The sequence below is a fragment of the Taeniopygia guttata genome, chromosome 1, assembly GCF_048771995.1.
Source record: "Taeniopygia guttata chromosome 1, bTaeGut7.mat, whole genome shotgun sequence".
Lineage (NCBI taxonomy): Eukaryota > Metazoa > Chordata > Aves > Passeriformes > Estrildidae > Taeniopygia > Taeniopygia guttata.
Genome location: NC_133024.1, coordinates 7185490 through 7200386, shown reverse-complemented (window position 1 = coordinate 7200386; position 14897 = coordinate 7185490).

Below are 14897 nucleotides of genomic sequence, written 5' to 3'. Positions count from 1 at the left end.
TAATATAATATAAATAGTAAGAAGCTGAGAAAACAAGCATTTTGAAATGTGTTTTTCTTGCCATACTTTGTCTGAGAACAACCATCAAACTTTAATATTCCTGTAAAAAATTAAAAGAAAAAAGTTGAAAAGTTCTGCCTGCATCTAAATATTGATTTCTTTATATTAAGTTTTTCAGGTTATATATGATTTGAACCAAACTTAAATAAAACTAGACATCCAATTTTTGCAGGTGCGAATCTGCTGCATTAAAATACCTACTCTCATTATAGTTTGAATCTTGAGTTTCATTGGCTGCATTTGTTGTCTTTTCAGACCATATATACTGTTTTGCTTCTCACATTTTAAAGAGAAGTACAATGTGCTGAATAAATCTTCTCAAGTGTCTTTTAGGTATTCAAAGACAAAACTCCTTGGATTTCTGGAGTCACGGAGAAGGTTTAGAAATTGGTTAGACATTGCAAGATGTACAGCTCTCCTTTATCACTCTTCAGACCTTGTCACTCCATGCGCCATTTTATACAACATACAGCCAGATAAAAAGAAAGAGTAGATTGCATTTTGAGGCTCACTTTCTTTTTATTTTTACTTTTCATTTTTATATTTTGTTTCAATGTCTATAAGAACAGATTTTGAATGATAACTAAGTTGTTATATGCATACACAAGTAAACACAATTTCCTTTGAAGAAAGACTTTGCAGCAAAGCCTGAATTCAGTAATGTAGCAATGGAGTCCTTGTGCTGTCTGACTTTGTGCTTGATTCTCTAACCTAGTGATTTCTTACATGTATTATTTAGTGAGGATACATGCTCACAAGTTGAATCTGCAATTAGAGGGACCCGTTGTGAATTATCCCTGAGGTTATATTCCACCTGCTGATGTAAATTCCTCTCCTTCTCACTGAGATGTCCCTATACTAGAACAGTGCAACTGCCCCATCCCCAGGCCCATTTATGCAGCTTTGAGCAACCCAGTCTAATGGAAGGTGTCCATGCCCGTGCCAGGGGGGGTTGGAACCAAATGATCTGTAAGGTCTTTTACAACCCAGCCATTCTGTGAATCTGTGAATATGGAACTCTTCTACATAACAAAAGCACAGTAATGTTATTGTGCACTTTTACAGTTAATGACTGCTTTATATAATTAACCCAAGTAAAAGGGAAGGAAATCACCCCTGAAAATACCTACCATTTAAATAGTTAGAGGAAACTATTTTAAAAAATAGTTTTAAGACTTCTGCTCTTCCATTATATAAAAATTTCAAGTTTGTCATTTGACAAATCCTTGACTGACTTGACTGATTTCAGGCTGATCTGCCTTGAGATCTCTTCAATGAGACAAGTCAAGCAAAATGGGTTTGTCTTCCAATTTTCTGCATTGATGTCTGATGGTTCTATCCTGTTGCCCTGTTTCCACCCGCAAAAGAGGGATTTCTTCTGCTCCCCACACTGCTTATTTTGTTCATGGGCTACAAAGATGAAGAGGGGACTGGAGCATCTCATAAGGGAGCTGGGTTGGTTTCAGCCTCAAAAAGACATGGCTGAGAGGGGACCTCATTCCTATCTCTCAGTGTCTGCAGGGAGGAGTCAGAGGATGGACCAGGCTGTGCTCAGTGGTGGCCAGCAATGGGACAAGAGGCACAAATGGATGCCCACCAAGTTCAGCATGAACATGAGGAAGAACTTCTTCACTGTGCGGTGACCGAGCACTGGAACAGATCCCCCAGCAAGGCCATGCAGTCTCCCTCGTTGGAGATATTCCAGAACCATGCAGATGCCACCCCAGATCGTGTGCTCTGTGACCCATTCTGACCCATTCTGTGCTTCTGTTTTCCTGCTTTTTCCTGCCGAACATCCTTGTAGCACTTTTTAGCAGGATGTCCTGCCTAATTTCACCCTTTTTTCCTATGTGGTGACTTTGTTGCTCAGTTGCCTTGGAGGGGTAGCTATCCCCCTCCCTCCTGTGCTTCCCACATGGCTCATACACTAATGTATAGCTTTGTGTGGCTATGCCATCCCAACACTGTAAAATACTCACTTATTGCTGTTGGCTGCACCACTTTAGCATGCTTACTTTCAAGTTCAAGACAAGTCAATATATTAATTCTAACCTGAATACTACATTTATAATTGATATGCATCATTGACCTTTGCATTGGCTACAATGACAAGGTCTGCCAATATTTATAGATTAAACCCATTGTTTGCATTTAGAGTGTCAAAGCAAACTAACTTCTTGGCCAGGAGATGGTTCCGTTTGGAAAATTGTATGGAGGCCTCCTACGTCAATATCCACGATGAGATATGAATTAGAATTAACTGTTGACTTTGGCAGCTGCTTGTCTTCCTTTCTTCCTTGATTGATGTGTTAGTTCTTGGTATTTTTTGTTTGGGTAAATATTTCTCTTAAGAACAGCAGTTTCCTTTTCCTTCTGCCTTGATGACACAATTCATTTGCCTCTTCGGTCTTTTGTTAGGACACTGTCTAACTTTTCTTATGAATTCCAGTATTTCTTTCACTCTGTGCATAAACCCTAAGGTATTTCCAAGAGGAATTTCAGAATGTTTTGCTAAATTCATTCTTCCATCATTGATTTTCTAAACCTTCTGGCTGACTAGTCTTCCATTTCCCTACTCAGCAGCTTCTCTTGCAGAAAATTTCTCAAGGGAAGGATTTTATAACCTTTTACAACCTTCCACACAAAATTCCTTACGTGAAAATTTTAAAGGACTTACTACTACAGTCCCTTACTTTTTAAAGTCCTCCAATTAGAAAATGGAAAAGAAAATAACACAAATAAAATAGAGAAGTACTCTTTTTAAAGTTGATCATGATATAAAAATATATTTTTAAATATTGTCATAACCTTTGGAGACTTCATGAAAGGCCTTCCAGTTTCTGAGAAACTACCCAGTCCGTGCTCCAAGTAGGAAATTGTCAGCGGAATGCAATGGCTTCTTCCAATACCTAAATATTAATAAAAGGCAAGGAATTTTTTTTAAAAATAATATTTTCTGAATGTTAAAATAAAAGTAGCTTTTAATATAAACATGGTATGTTTTTTAACCTAAATTACTAAAATGCTTTCAAAAATTTTTTATGCGCATATGGAAAAATCTTTTTTGGATGCATAAAATGGTCAGTAAACAGGTATAGGCAACACTAGTCACAATTAAAATAGATTTTAAAGTGAAATTCATTGAGAATACTTGTTTGCAGAATGGCCAATAGGAATTGTATTGGAACCTTGCAAAGATCAGTATTTCAATTTACAGGCTAGAAAAACTATAAAAAATATTCAAATTATATTAAGAACTTCAAGCCAACACATATACTGGTGTAAAGTAGCAAGATTTCCAGCAAGTCAAGGGGGTGATCCTGCCCCTCTACTCACTACCATATGAGGCACATTGGAGTTCTGTGTCCAGTCCTGGGCTCCTCAGGACAGGAGGGACATGGGGCTCCTGGAGCAGCTGCAGTGGAGGTTACAGAGATGAAGAAGGCATGGAGCATCTCTCTTATGAGGAAAGGTTGAGGGAGTTGGGGCTGTTCAGCCTTGAGAAGAGACTGAGAGGGAACCTCACCAGTGTCTGTCAGTGCCTGTGGGGAGGGGTCAGAGCAGGGACCAGGCTCTGCTCAGTGGTGCCCAGCAATGGGAAAAGGGGCAACAGGCAGGAATTGATGCACAGGAAGATTCACCTGAACATGGGAAAGAATTTCTTCATTGTGCAGTGACCAAACACTGGAACAGATCACCCAGAGAGGCTGTGAGTCTCCCTCACTGGAGATATTCCAGAAGTGTCTGGACACAATCTTGTGCCATGGGCTTTGGGATGACCCTGCTTGAGCAGGGAGGTGGGAGCAGATGACTCATGGTGGTCCCTTCTCACTTGACCCTTTCTGGGATTATGTGATTTTATGACACAGACAGACTGTTGAAATTAGATTGGGAATTTCTTTCTTAAGTCAACTAAATTTTAGCCGGTTTGCAAGGTTGTGAAGAAGGTTAATTGTTAGTGGCACTGGAGAGTGGTTTTGTTATTTTATGAATTAATATTTGGTGATTCAGGAAGACAAGTAGTATGGCTAGGTAGAGGCTAATGTGGCAAAAGGATATTTAAGTATTACTATACTGACCTTATTCTTTGTTCAAGTGAAGACAAATGCAGTCCTTGCAGTCCATATTCCCCTTAGCCCTAATCTAGCACAGAAACAACTGGTCTGACGCTGAGTTTTACAGTGTCCCATAACTCATACTCAGTTCTATTCTTGCATTTCTTTCACCTGACCTACACAGCCAACTCTGGAAAGGAGCTGTTGTGAGAATTTACTTGGGAAAGTGCTGAAGCCTTGCCCAGGCTGCCATAGCAGGACATAATACATAAAGTATACATAAATCTTTCTAAAAATAAATTCTTTTCTTACTCAGAAAAGGACAGGAAATTTCTGACAGAATACAGAAAAGGAGTAGTTCCTTCTGAGTAAATACTTTCAAATTGTTTCCAGTTTTCTGCAAATATAGGTCTTCCACTCTATTCTGTTACTGTAAAAGAAGTGCTATTTGCTACAGGATCAAGGACAAGATTTGTGTTGCAGTTCTCAATATTGCTACAGTAAGAGTAATTTGGTATATTTCTTATGGTTCGTATTTCAAAATTTGATACTCAAGCAAATGCTGGACTGTTTCAGATTCAAAATAATTTACTTTCCTACAAGTAAAGTAGCCCAATAAATAAAGTAGTCGAACCTCACATTAATTTAGTCAATGGTTTTTTAAAGTACCATACTAGCTAACAATTTGTTGCCGGGGAAGGACTCTTCTGTCAATATGTCTCTTCATGAGCACTGGTATGGAACTAGTATCTAAAAGAAAGTTGTATTTCAGTGCATAGATCTAGTTTAATCAGATTTATCAGCCTTTATTATGGTGTCTGTGATTCATATGTAGCCATATTCAGTAACCAAATTTATTTCAGGCCCATCATTGTTTTTTTCTTTAGGCTTAATATTTTTCTTCAGGAAAAAACCCTTAGTAAATGCATCCTCAGCCTGTGAATTTAAGACTTAACTGTAGAACATAATTTCATTTACTAGAGTATCTGACTTCAACAACCACTGTTAGTTTGTACTAAATAATAGGATATTAATATTTTTATATATTTGACTATTTTATATCCACAGACTTCAGATGTTAAAGTAACAGAAACAAAGGAGAAATACTTAGAAGCAATCACTCAATAAGAAATTTTTTACAAAAGATATTTATCCTCAGCATTCTAGCAGAAGGACAACTTACCCCAAAATATTTCTGAGAGCTGAGGAACAACATCACTTGTACTTTACTAAACAAACCTGCTCATTCTGCAGGTGAGTATTTATGGGCTTTTTTTATGTGACAGTGGTGCTTATAAATTGAGGTTTTCCCTCAACCTCTCTTTTTAAAAAATTATCTGGCTTACTAATGCTACTAATGTTTGGCTTTCTCCATGGGATCCGCAGTCTCATGTTACAGATTTTGTTTGGGTTTAGATGTTCACATAATTCTGCCTTCCAAACCTACCGTATATGGAACTGTTACTGGTTACAAATGACCTTCTCAGAAAATGTACTGAAGTATGTAAAATTATTTTAAGTTCTTAAAGTACTTGAGCAATGTGTACTTGAGTGTGGTGTCAAGATATGCTTAAAATCTTTTAGACCTGCAGACACAAGGTGGTAGCATCAGCCTTTAGTAATAATTGTTTAGGGTGGCATTGCTTTTAGTTAATAGACTTTGTTTCCTCTACTTTCTGAACAAGGGCTAGAGAAAATAATTTAATTTTTGTCCTGCTAACATTCAGTCTATATCTTGAACTACTGATGCATCAATCAAGTGCTAAACTGGTAAATTACAGATATGCAAACAAAATCAAAGTAAGAATCTTCATCTCTCCCAGCAAGCTAGAGAAATTGTATATTTTTCTGGTTTGTCACATTTCTTCATAAATTATTAGAATATTGAAGAAAAGAGTGAAAAATAAGACATTTCAGACAAACAGATTACCTTTAAAAGACTATGTTTGCCATGAAATATGAATCCCATATTTCTAGCATTCTGACAAATGATCAAGTCATGGATAATTCGTTAGAAAACTGCAAGCATTTTATTCTGTAGGAATCTCACAAAGAACAGAGATCCTGATTAATAGATATTTTTAACCCCTATCTTTTGCTGACTGTCTTCTTAAGGGAGCAAAAAAAAATCATTCTATATGAAATCAATAAGAAAAATACTATGTAAGAATCTACTACTTAGCTTTTTCATTTTTTCAGACATACTTTTAAAATAATTCTCTAATATTCTATGCAATTATACTAATTTTTAAGTAAAATTTAAGATCAAGGCATAGACTCGACATTTAACTTGTTCAGAGGGATTGTCTGTAGTATGGTATTAAATTCATACAGGCACACTAAATTGTGGAAGCTCATCTGAGGGATCACTTAATACACTTTTACTACATCTAAGAAACAGTTTCAGAATAGTGATGGAGTTTTTTTCCACCTGTTTGTTGTGGTGGCCTTTGTTGTTTGGTGCCCTTTCATGTCTAATTGACAATATACCAAAATACCTATGTACTACAGAAAGTTCTATTAATTTCTTTTCAGTTGAAACCTGTAGAGGAGGAAATGGTCAAGTTTTTGTTAAAATAGTAAGATGGATCACGTTGCTTAGGACTGTATGAAGTCAGGTGTTGTGCATTCCTAAGAATGGAGACTCCACAACTTCTGTGGGCGGAACTTGTTCCCATGTCCATCCACTTTCACAGAGGGAAAAAAAAAATCTGCCTTATTTTTAAATGATATTTCCAGTTTTTCAATTTTTTGCTCATTGCTTCTTTTCCTGCCACCAGAGAGAAGAGCCTGGCTCCCTTTTCTTTACTTGCACCATCAGGTATTTATACACATGGATATGATTTCATAAAATATTTTCTGGTCCATGCTGAAGAGTTCCAGCTCTTCACACTCTCTTCATGAGATGGATAGTCCAAGACTGCAAACTGCTTGGTGCCCCTTCCCTGATTTGCTGCAGTGCACATCCCTGTCCTTTACTGGAGAGCCCAGCACTGGGCCAAGCATCCAGATGTGTTTCCCCAGGGCTAAGGGGAGGAGAAGGATCAGCTCACTTTGCCTGCTGGCAGAGTTCTGCCTAATACAGCCCAAGATGCTGTCAGCTCTTTGCCACAAGGGCACATTGCTGGCTCATGGTGAACTTTCTGGGAGTTGCCCTGAAGATTTTTCTGCAAACCTGCCTTCCAGTCAGTCAAATCCCAGCCTGTATGGGGATAGCTGGGATTGCTCTTCCCTGAATGCAAGTCTTTACATTATGAATTTCTCAAGGTATTTTGCACCGGTTTCTCAAGTCTGACAATGACTGTCTGAATGTCAGCACAACCATCTGATCTACTAAATGCCCCTTTTCCCCTTAGGCAGTGCTCCTGCTACCTTTTTTTTGATTTCCTGCGATCAACCATTCTGGAGCTTAGAGAAGGTGATCTCTGAAAATCAAAGATATATTAGTTACTTTTTTTTTTCCCCAGGGCGTTATCCCATGCATTTCTTCCGAGCAGCTTCCTAAACAGACCCACTTTCCTGAAGTCCAGAACTGAAATACTCTTATTTGCTTCACTGACTCCTCTTCAGACATCAATACTGCAGCCAAAGCTGCTCCCAACTCCACATCTTCAGCCAGTTCTTCTTTGTTGATACAGTTTTTTACACTTGAAATACCAGGACTGGAAATAGAGATTAATCTTTCAGTATAGTGAAGAGCTTTTATCCTAGACTTATCTTTCAGCATTGAAATGCTTCTAGCAATGTGACTTTATATGAAGATACATAGTCTAATCAATACTATGCAAAAGAAGGCTAACTTGTTTGTATTTCAATTATTTTTCCATGAATTTTGATGCAGATAATGTTTAGTCAGCCACTCCCCATGTGTGTGTGTATGTGTGTATAACATGTGATACTGTGCCATAATTGCTTTTCTGGAATGAGCTTATTATTTCTTTATTACTCTTATGACAAGGTGCATTGGTTTTGGCTGGAGTCGAGTTAATTTTCTTCCCAGTGGATTCTGTGGGGCTGTGCTTTGGATCTGTGCTGAGCTCAGGGTTGACAAAAATGTTTTTTTTTGTTGCTGGGCAGAGCTTACAGTGCCAAGGCCTTTTCTGCCTTTCGTACTGTCAGGCTGGCAGGGAATTGGGAGTGCTTGGGAGGCTGAGAGAAGACACAGCCTGGACAGGTGACAGCAACTGACCAAAGGATATTCTAGACTCTATGACATGAAGCTCAGTATAGGAGAGTGGGCAAAGAAAGGAGAAGTGGGGGCTGTTCAGAGAGATTATCTTTGTCTTCCCAAGTCACCATTCCACATCATGTGCTCTCCTGGGGATGCTGAACACCTTCCTGCCTATAGGAAGCAGTTAGTTAATTTTTTTTTTTTTGCTTTCACACATGCCTTTTGCTTTTCCTATTAAACTGCTTTTGTCTTGATCTATGAGCTTTCTAGATTTTTTAACCTCCTGGTTTTATTCCCAGTCACACTGATGGGGGAGTGAGATGTGTGGTGCTTAGCTGTTGGCTGGGTTGAACCATGACAGAAGGCTTAAAATGAGAAGTGTCAGGTTCTCCTAAATGAATGCTACGAGTCTCAAGGATGTATTACTTGTGACAGGATGATTGAGGAATAGTCGGAGAATGGCTGAATAAGAATAGCTCCTGGAAAATCAGCCCATCAGTTTGATGACTGAGTTTTAATTAGGAGTCATGAGTGTTTTCTCTAGAACTTTGTTTGAACTATTTATAACTTGTATGACTTAATTCAGTTAGGTGAGAATTAGGAAAAAAAAACCTTATTTATCTTTGCATTAATTTTGGTTTAATTAGAGATGAATTATGAGTATTGGAATGGTAAAGATTATCAAATCCAGTCTGTCCTCTGATACAGGGTCTGAAAAAGGCTTGAATTTGGATATTATAGTATTTCAGTAGTTATGGTGGAACCTCATTTCTTAAGCAAGGAAATTCTGCTATTGAGGAGGTTTTTTTGCATTCCCATTGTGTGGGCTAAGACTAGATTTTAAGATGATCCCAAAATAATACTGGAATCCTGATAACTGTGAAAGCTAGACATTCTAAAACAACGAGGGCTAGGAATTCTAGAACACTGTGGAGATTTGGAGATCTAGGTGTCCTTGAGCTCCATATCCAAGCTTTTTGATTTAAACCATTTGTGAGCAAAGCAAAGCCACAACAGCTCCAGCTTGCAGCACTAATACTGTGAGATGAAAGAAATGCTCAGATTATAGACAGACATTATTTCTCACTGTTCAGACTTAAATGAATCAATACTTTGTTCTTAAATTGTATTTTCACTATAAGAGAGAGACCGCCAACTTTCATCAGTTGCATTATTACTAAGTGGTCCCAAATTTCAGAATGAAATAATTACGTTAGACTAATGTGTGATTGAAAAGAGTTTCAGTTATATTGATTTTCACTGTAGATCTGAGAATGAAATTTGCAAGCTTGGCAGGTTTGCAAAATAGAACCTTTCAATAAATCTAAAAACATTAGTTATACTGTAAAGTTCAGCATTTAACTATTCCATATGGCATTTAGCTATTAAAGAAACAGAAGCACTGGCAGTTTAAAAATTATCTGATTTTATAAAGATATATTTCTCTAAATGCAGGAATATATTTCTAGGATAAAATTAGAAACAGTTAAATGATTTACTTTAAATCTGGATGTAGCAAGTATATAGAATGTGAAAAGAAAAATTAAATCATGAATCCTGGAATATATGTGCCTCTGTGAGTGGGTTGGATGTGAGCATAATACTGTGGGACCATATCTGTATTGCACTTTCCATCACTAATCATTATTATCTCATGTAAGAGAAATGCTTTTGACATAAAAAAAAATTGACACAAAGAGGTGTTTTTTTCTTCATCTTCCCAAACCTCCTCCTTTCTTATAACATTGTATGAAAAGGCATATGGTCTGGAGTTTCAGGGTTTTTGGTAGTTGTGTTTTTGCTTTATTTTACACTAAAATTTGCTGTGAATCTCAGGGTACAGTTGCTCCACTTCTGTTTCATTATTTGGCTATCCCATGCTCTGAGTAGCATAAATCTAAGATCAAGATTTTCCAAAACTGACATTTCAGATATTTAGGAAGATAATGAATCAGTAGTTAATTTAATCTATGCCTCTTGCATTATAAATTTGTTGTGCTCACCCATAAGAGGAATGGTGCACTTTAGTTCTTTTTCTTATAAATGCTATTTATTCTTTAGCTCCACATATAACCATAGTGGCATTCTTTGTGCAGCCCTTGAAAGGCAGATTTGCATATGGATAGACTTCTCATAATAATGCCACAGGGCCTGGCCTAGTGGTTTCAGATTCAGCAGAGAGAAAGTGTTCTAAGACTGAGATTCTGAGATCAGGAAAGTAAATATATGAATTGTAAATTAACTGCATAGCTATTCAAGGCCACTGTTAGGGTTTTAAGTACAAAAAAAACAATATTTCTTTGTTCAAAATAAATTACTTCAAATAATAGGTCATACAATTTTTAAAGAGGAATAGTCAAATCTTAATATCTTTGTAATATTCTATAGTATCAATGATTTTCCATACTTACTAGGCAAGGAAAATTGTAGAATTTTTTTTTATTACTGTAGTACATGCACAATGGACAGATTATTTCTCTTCCATTGATAAGGCAAGAAGGGTTCCAATCATCAATAAATAGAGGTTAGGTATTTTAAAGAAACGAAATCTTGATGATGTGCAACTTTTCCAAAAGTCCAATCTACTCTTCCCTACCACTATGGAAACATAGCAAGAGGTCAGCTTCTCTTATGGTTTTATTCAGAGATATAGTGCGTGTTCCTTCATTATAAAAAGTACAGTTGGATGGAAGTTTGAATGGAGGAATATTTCTGCATCTTACTTGCTATTGTCTCATCATTTCATAGAATCATATGAGTTGAAAGGGACCTTACAGATTATCTCATCCCAACCCCCCTGTCATGGCCAGGGACACCTTCCAGTAGAGCAGATCCCACAGAGCTCCATCCAATCTGGCCTTAAACACTTCCAGGGATGGAACATGCACAACCTCTCTCAGAAACCAGTTCCAGGGTCTCACCAGTCTCGCAGTAAGGTTCTTCCTAATATCTAACCTAAATCTATTCTCTTTAGTTTGAAGCCCCTCCTCCTTGTTCAGGAATGTCCCAGGCACCACTGTCACTCCAGATCCTTGTAAGTAGCTCCTCTCCATTTTTCCTGTGGGCTCCTTTCAGGCACTGGAAGGCCAAAATTAGGTCACCCCAAAGCCTTCTCTTTTCCAGCCTGAACAATCCCAACTCTCCCAGCCTTTCCTCCCAGCAGAGCTGCTCCATCCCTCTGCTCCCCTCGGTGCCTCCTCTGGCCTGGCTCCAGCAGGTCCCTGTCCTTGCTGTGCTGGAGCCCAGAGCTGATGCAGCCCTGCAGGTGGGGTCTGAGCAGAGCGGGGCAGAGGGGCAGAATCCCCTCCCTGCCCTGCTGCCCACGGGGCTTGGGATGAGCCCAGCACACGGGGGGTTCTGGGCTCCCAGCACACATTGCAAGTTTTACAATACTTCTAATAGTTTTAGTAAGTATTGAGAAATCAAAACTATGCATAAGTAAATACGTATCAGGGTTCCCTTTTGAGAATAGACAAGTTGCTTTAAAAAATGCCAGTCATATCCCTGATTTCCAATATTGCCAAGTCATAGTAGAGTACATCCTTGCAATGGATGAGGTAGAAGAGAAAATAAACTAAGCATCCCTCATTAGCTGCCTTATATTAAAAATAGTGGGATAGCACAGGAAAAAAAATAATTTTTGATGCCATTTCCATTTGGTGTTTTCTATTAATCTCCACTAGTATCTTACAGGTTAGGAAAAATCAGATCCTCTTCATATGAATAGAGATTTTGAGTGCTTGGTATAATTCTGCCGAAGAGGTATGAACAGGCGGTGAATATGATCGATTGATTATTTTACACACAGACAAGTATAAAACAATTTCAAAATCTAGTCTTAATCTGTAAAAACATCCTATCTGGTAATGTAAGAGTAATATCTATCGTGCTGTTAAGTAGTACTTTTAAGTATTAGAAAGGTAAATGTGCAGGCCTTGGAATTAAGCAGAACAGAAAAAATAGATGGCATAAATTTTTCTGGCAAAGTGAGACTTGAGTGGAGAGCTTCATGATACCTGTGACCATCAAAGCCTAATTTCTGTACATCTTTTATAATAGCAGACTCAAAAAAAATCTTACATGTATTTATTTCCCTATAGAGGCAACCTAAGTACAAGCCCTCTGTCAAACAATTGGCAGAATAGCAGCCTTCACTGCATGGTCTTTTTTATCCAAACAAGAAACTTTGAGTTCTAAAAAAACCCTTGTAACCCTGTCAGCACTGCTTAACCTCCATTAGAGACTTGAACTTGGCTGTCTGTCTTCTCTGAAGTCTAAAAGCTGTTACTTGGCTGTCATAAACTGGGATGGCTGCTGGTCATAGCCATTGCAGTGGATAAAGGCTAGAGCTGAGAGGTGAGAAAAATTAGAAAACCCATATCACTTGCTCTTTGTGTGCTTTTCTCTTTAGTGAAGATGGAGTTTGAGCTTTTCCATATGTTGCCAATCTGTCAATTTTTGTATACATGCCCTCAAAACATTTAAGAAAGGAAGGTTGATTTAAAAAAAACTCAGTTGCAGTTCTTCAAAACATCAGGTTACTACTGAAAATATAGTTATAATTCCCCTCTATTTTTTAGAATAGCATGTTAAAACTATCAAATGTTTTTGAAGGGAAATAATATAATGAAAAACAGATAGAAACTTTCTTAAAAATGCAACAGCAAAAAAGAATTTAAATGATTTTGGTGAATTCAGGCAAAAGGATTCTATTTACATGCATTCTCTTTGAAATTCAAATATGAAAAATCACAGAAAATCAGGAGTATATTTTGGAACATATTTGGTGCACTACAGAAGAGAGAATAAAATTGTCTCTGAGGTAAATGATTGTCAAAATATTAACCAGAGCGAAAAGTGTATAATTTTCAGGCATATAAACCCTTCCCTCAACTCCTCTTTCTCTTGAGATCTTTTATTTGTTTAAAGGCGTTGTATTAGAAATTATATGGGTATAAGAAATAACTCTCAACATTTTAAATTTGGTTTGCAGTTCTAACATAAAGGTACCAGGAATGAAAAAAAAAAAACAAAAACTTGAATGCATGATTTTAGGAAACTTTAGAAATTGCACTGAAAACTAATGGGAAAACACTTAACCTTCCTGTTGATGTACAAGAAGAAATTTCTTGTGAGGCAGCAGGACTAGGGCATTGATTGTCCCCCTGTGTTGGGCACTGCTGAGGCCACATCTTAAATCCTGCATTCAGTTTGGGGCCCCTCAGCACAGGAAGGACATTGAGGTGCTGGAGCATGTCCAGAGAAGGGCAACAGAGCTGGGGAAAGGTCTAGAACACAAGTCTGAAGAGGAGCAGATGAGGGAGCTGGGGGGCTCAGCCTGAAGAAAAGGAAGCTCACAGGAACCCTTTCACTCTGCACAACTCCCTGAGTTCTTCTCCATAGGAACAACCAGGTAGGACAAGAGGGAACAGCTTTAAGATGCACCAGGGGAAGTTTAGATTGGAAATTTGGAATAACTTTATTCAATCAAATGGTTTTCAAGTATTGGAACAAGCTGCCCAGGGATGAGATTGTGTCAATGTTCCTGGAGGTATTTCAAAGGAGTGTAGACTTGGCACTGATGGACATTTAGAGGTGGGCTTGGCAGTGCTGGGTTAACAGGTTGATTCAATGATCTTATAGGTCTTTTACAACCAAAATTATTCTATGGTTCTTTAATTTTAAAGGGAAATCTCACTCCTCACTACTCTGTCCTTGAGGGGATTGAATGTCCTGTCTACATCTCTTAATCTGGGACAGAAGAAAGACATTAAACTTACTTTATTTTCCAGGTGGAATGTCCCACCTCTCACTTTCTTAAAAGCAAATGAAGTGCGAAGTTCTACCCTGCCGTTTAGCCCAATTTTTTTCTATTTAAGCCAAGCACCCTGGTTTGATAATTTCCTGTCTATCTTGAAACAAGGAAGCTGAGATCACAATCATTTCTCTTGTGTGCACACTTTTTTAGTGGCACATTACTTTTTTTCTTTTTTAGTGGTACATGATACACACAAGTTTTTTTCTTGCAGTACTGTAGGAAAATGTGGTGCTTTGAACGTTTTTAAAATGAATACTGTTCTTTCTGGCATGTTCTTCATACCTACACTATCATGACTTGAGGCACATTATGTACAGTCCTACAGCTCTAGGAGTACTTATTCACCTGCCTGAAGTATTCACCGGGTGCCCCCCAAATTTCCAAGTAGACTGTGGAACCAGATACTTAAATCAGGACAGTCAGTGCTCAGAAGACTTTCAATGACACTATTTCTCAGGGATTTCTTAGCTTTCAGATCTTTCTAATAATGGAAAAAGAGATGGAGGAAGAAAGGGTTTAAGCCAGTTTTGCCAGTATTCTAGTTTCATGTAGCTATGGGGGAAAAAAAGTGTCTGCATTCCAGTCTGGGATTAGAACAAATTTGGTACCTCAAAACTCCATTGTGCATATATAGCTCTGATCCAGTCTCCTGAGGAGCAGATAGAACAAAAACATGCAACATCTGTCTTTGTTTTTAGAGCACATGTTATTTTGAATGAAATAAAATCAATTCTTATGGCCATTTCAGGTTTAGGAGCCAGAAACAGTTATAAGATAAGTAAAACCTAAATTA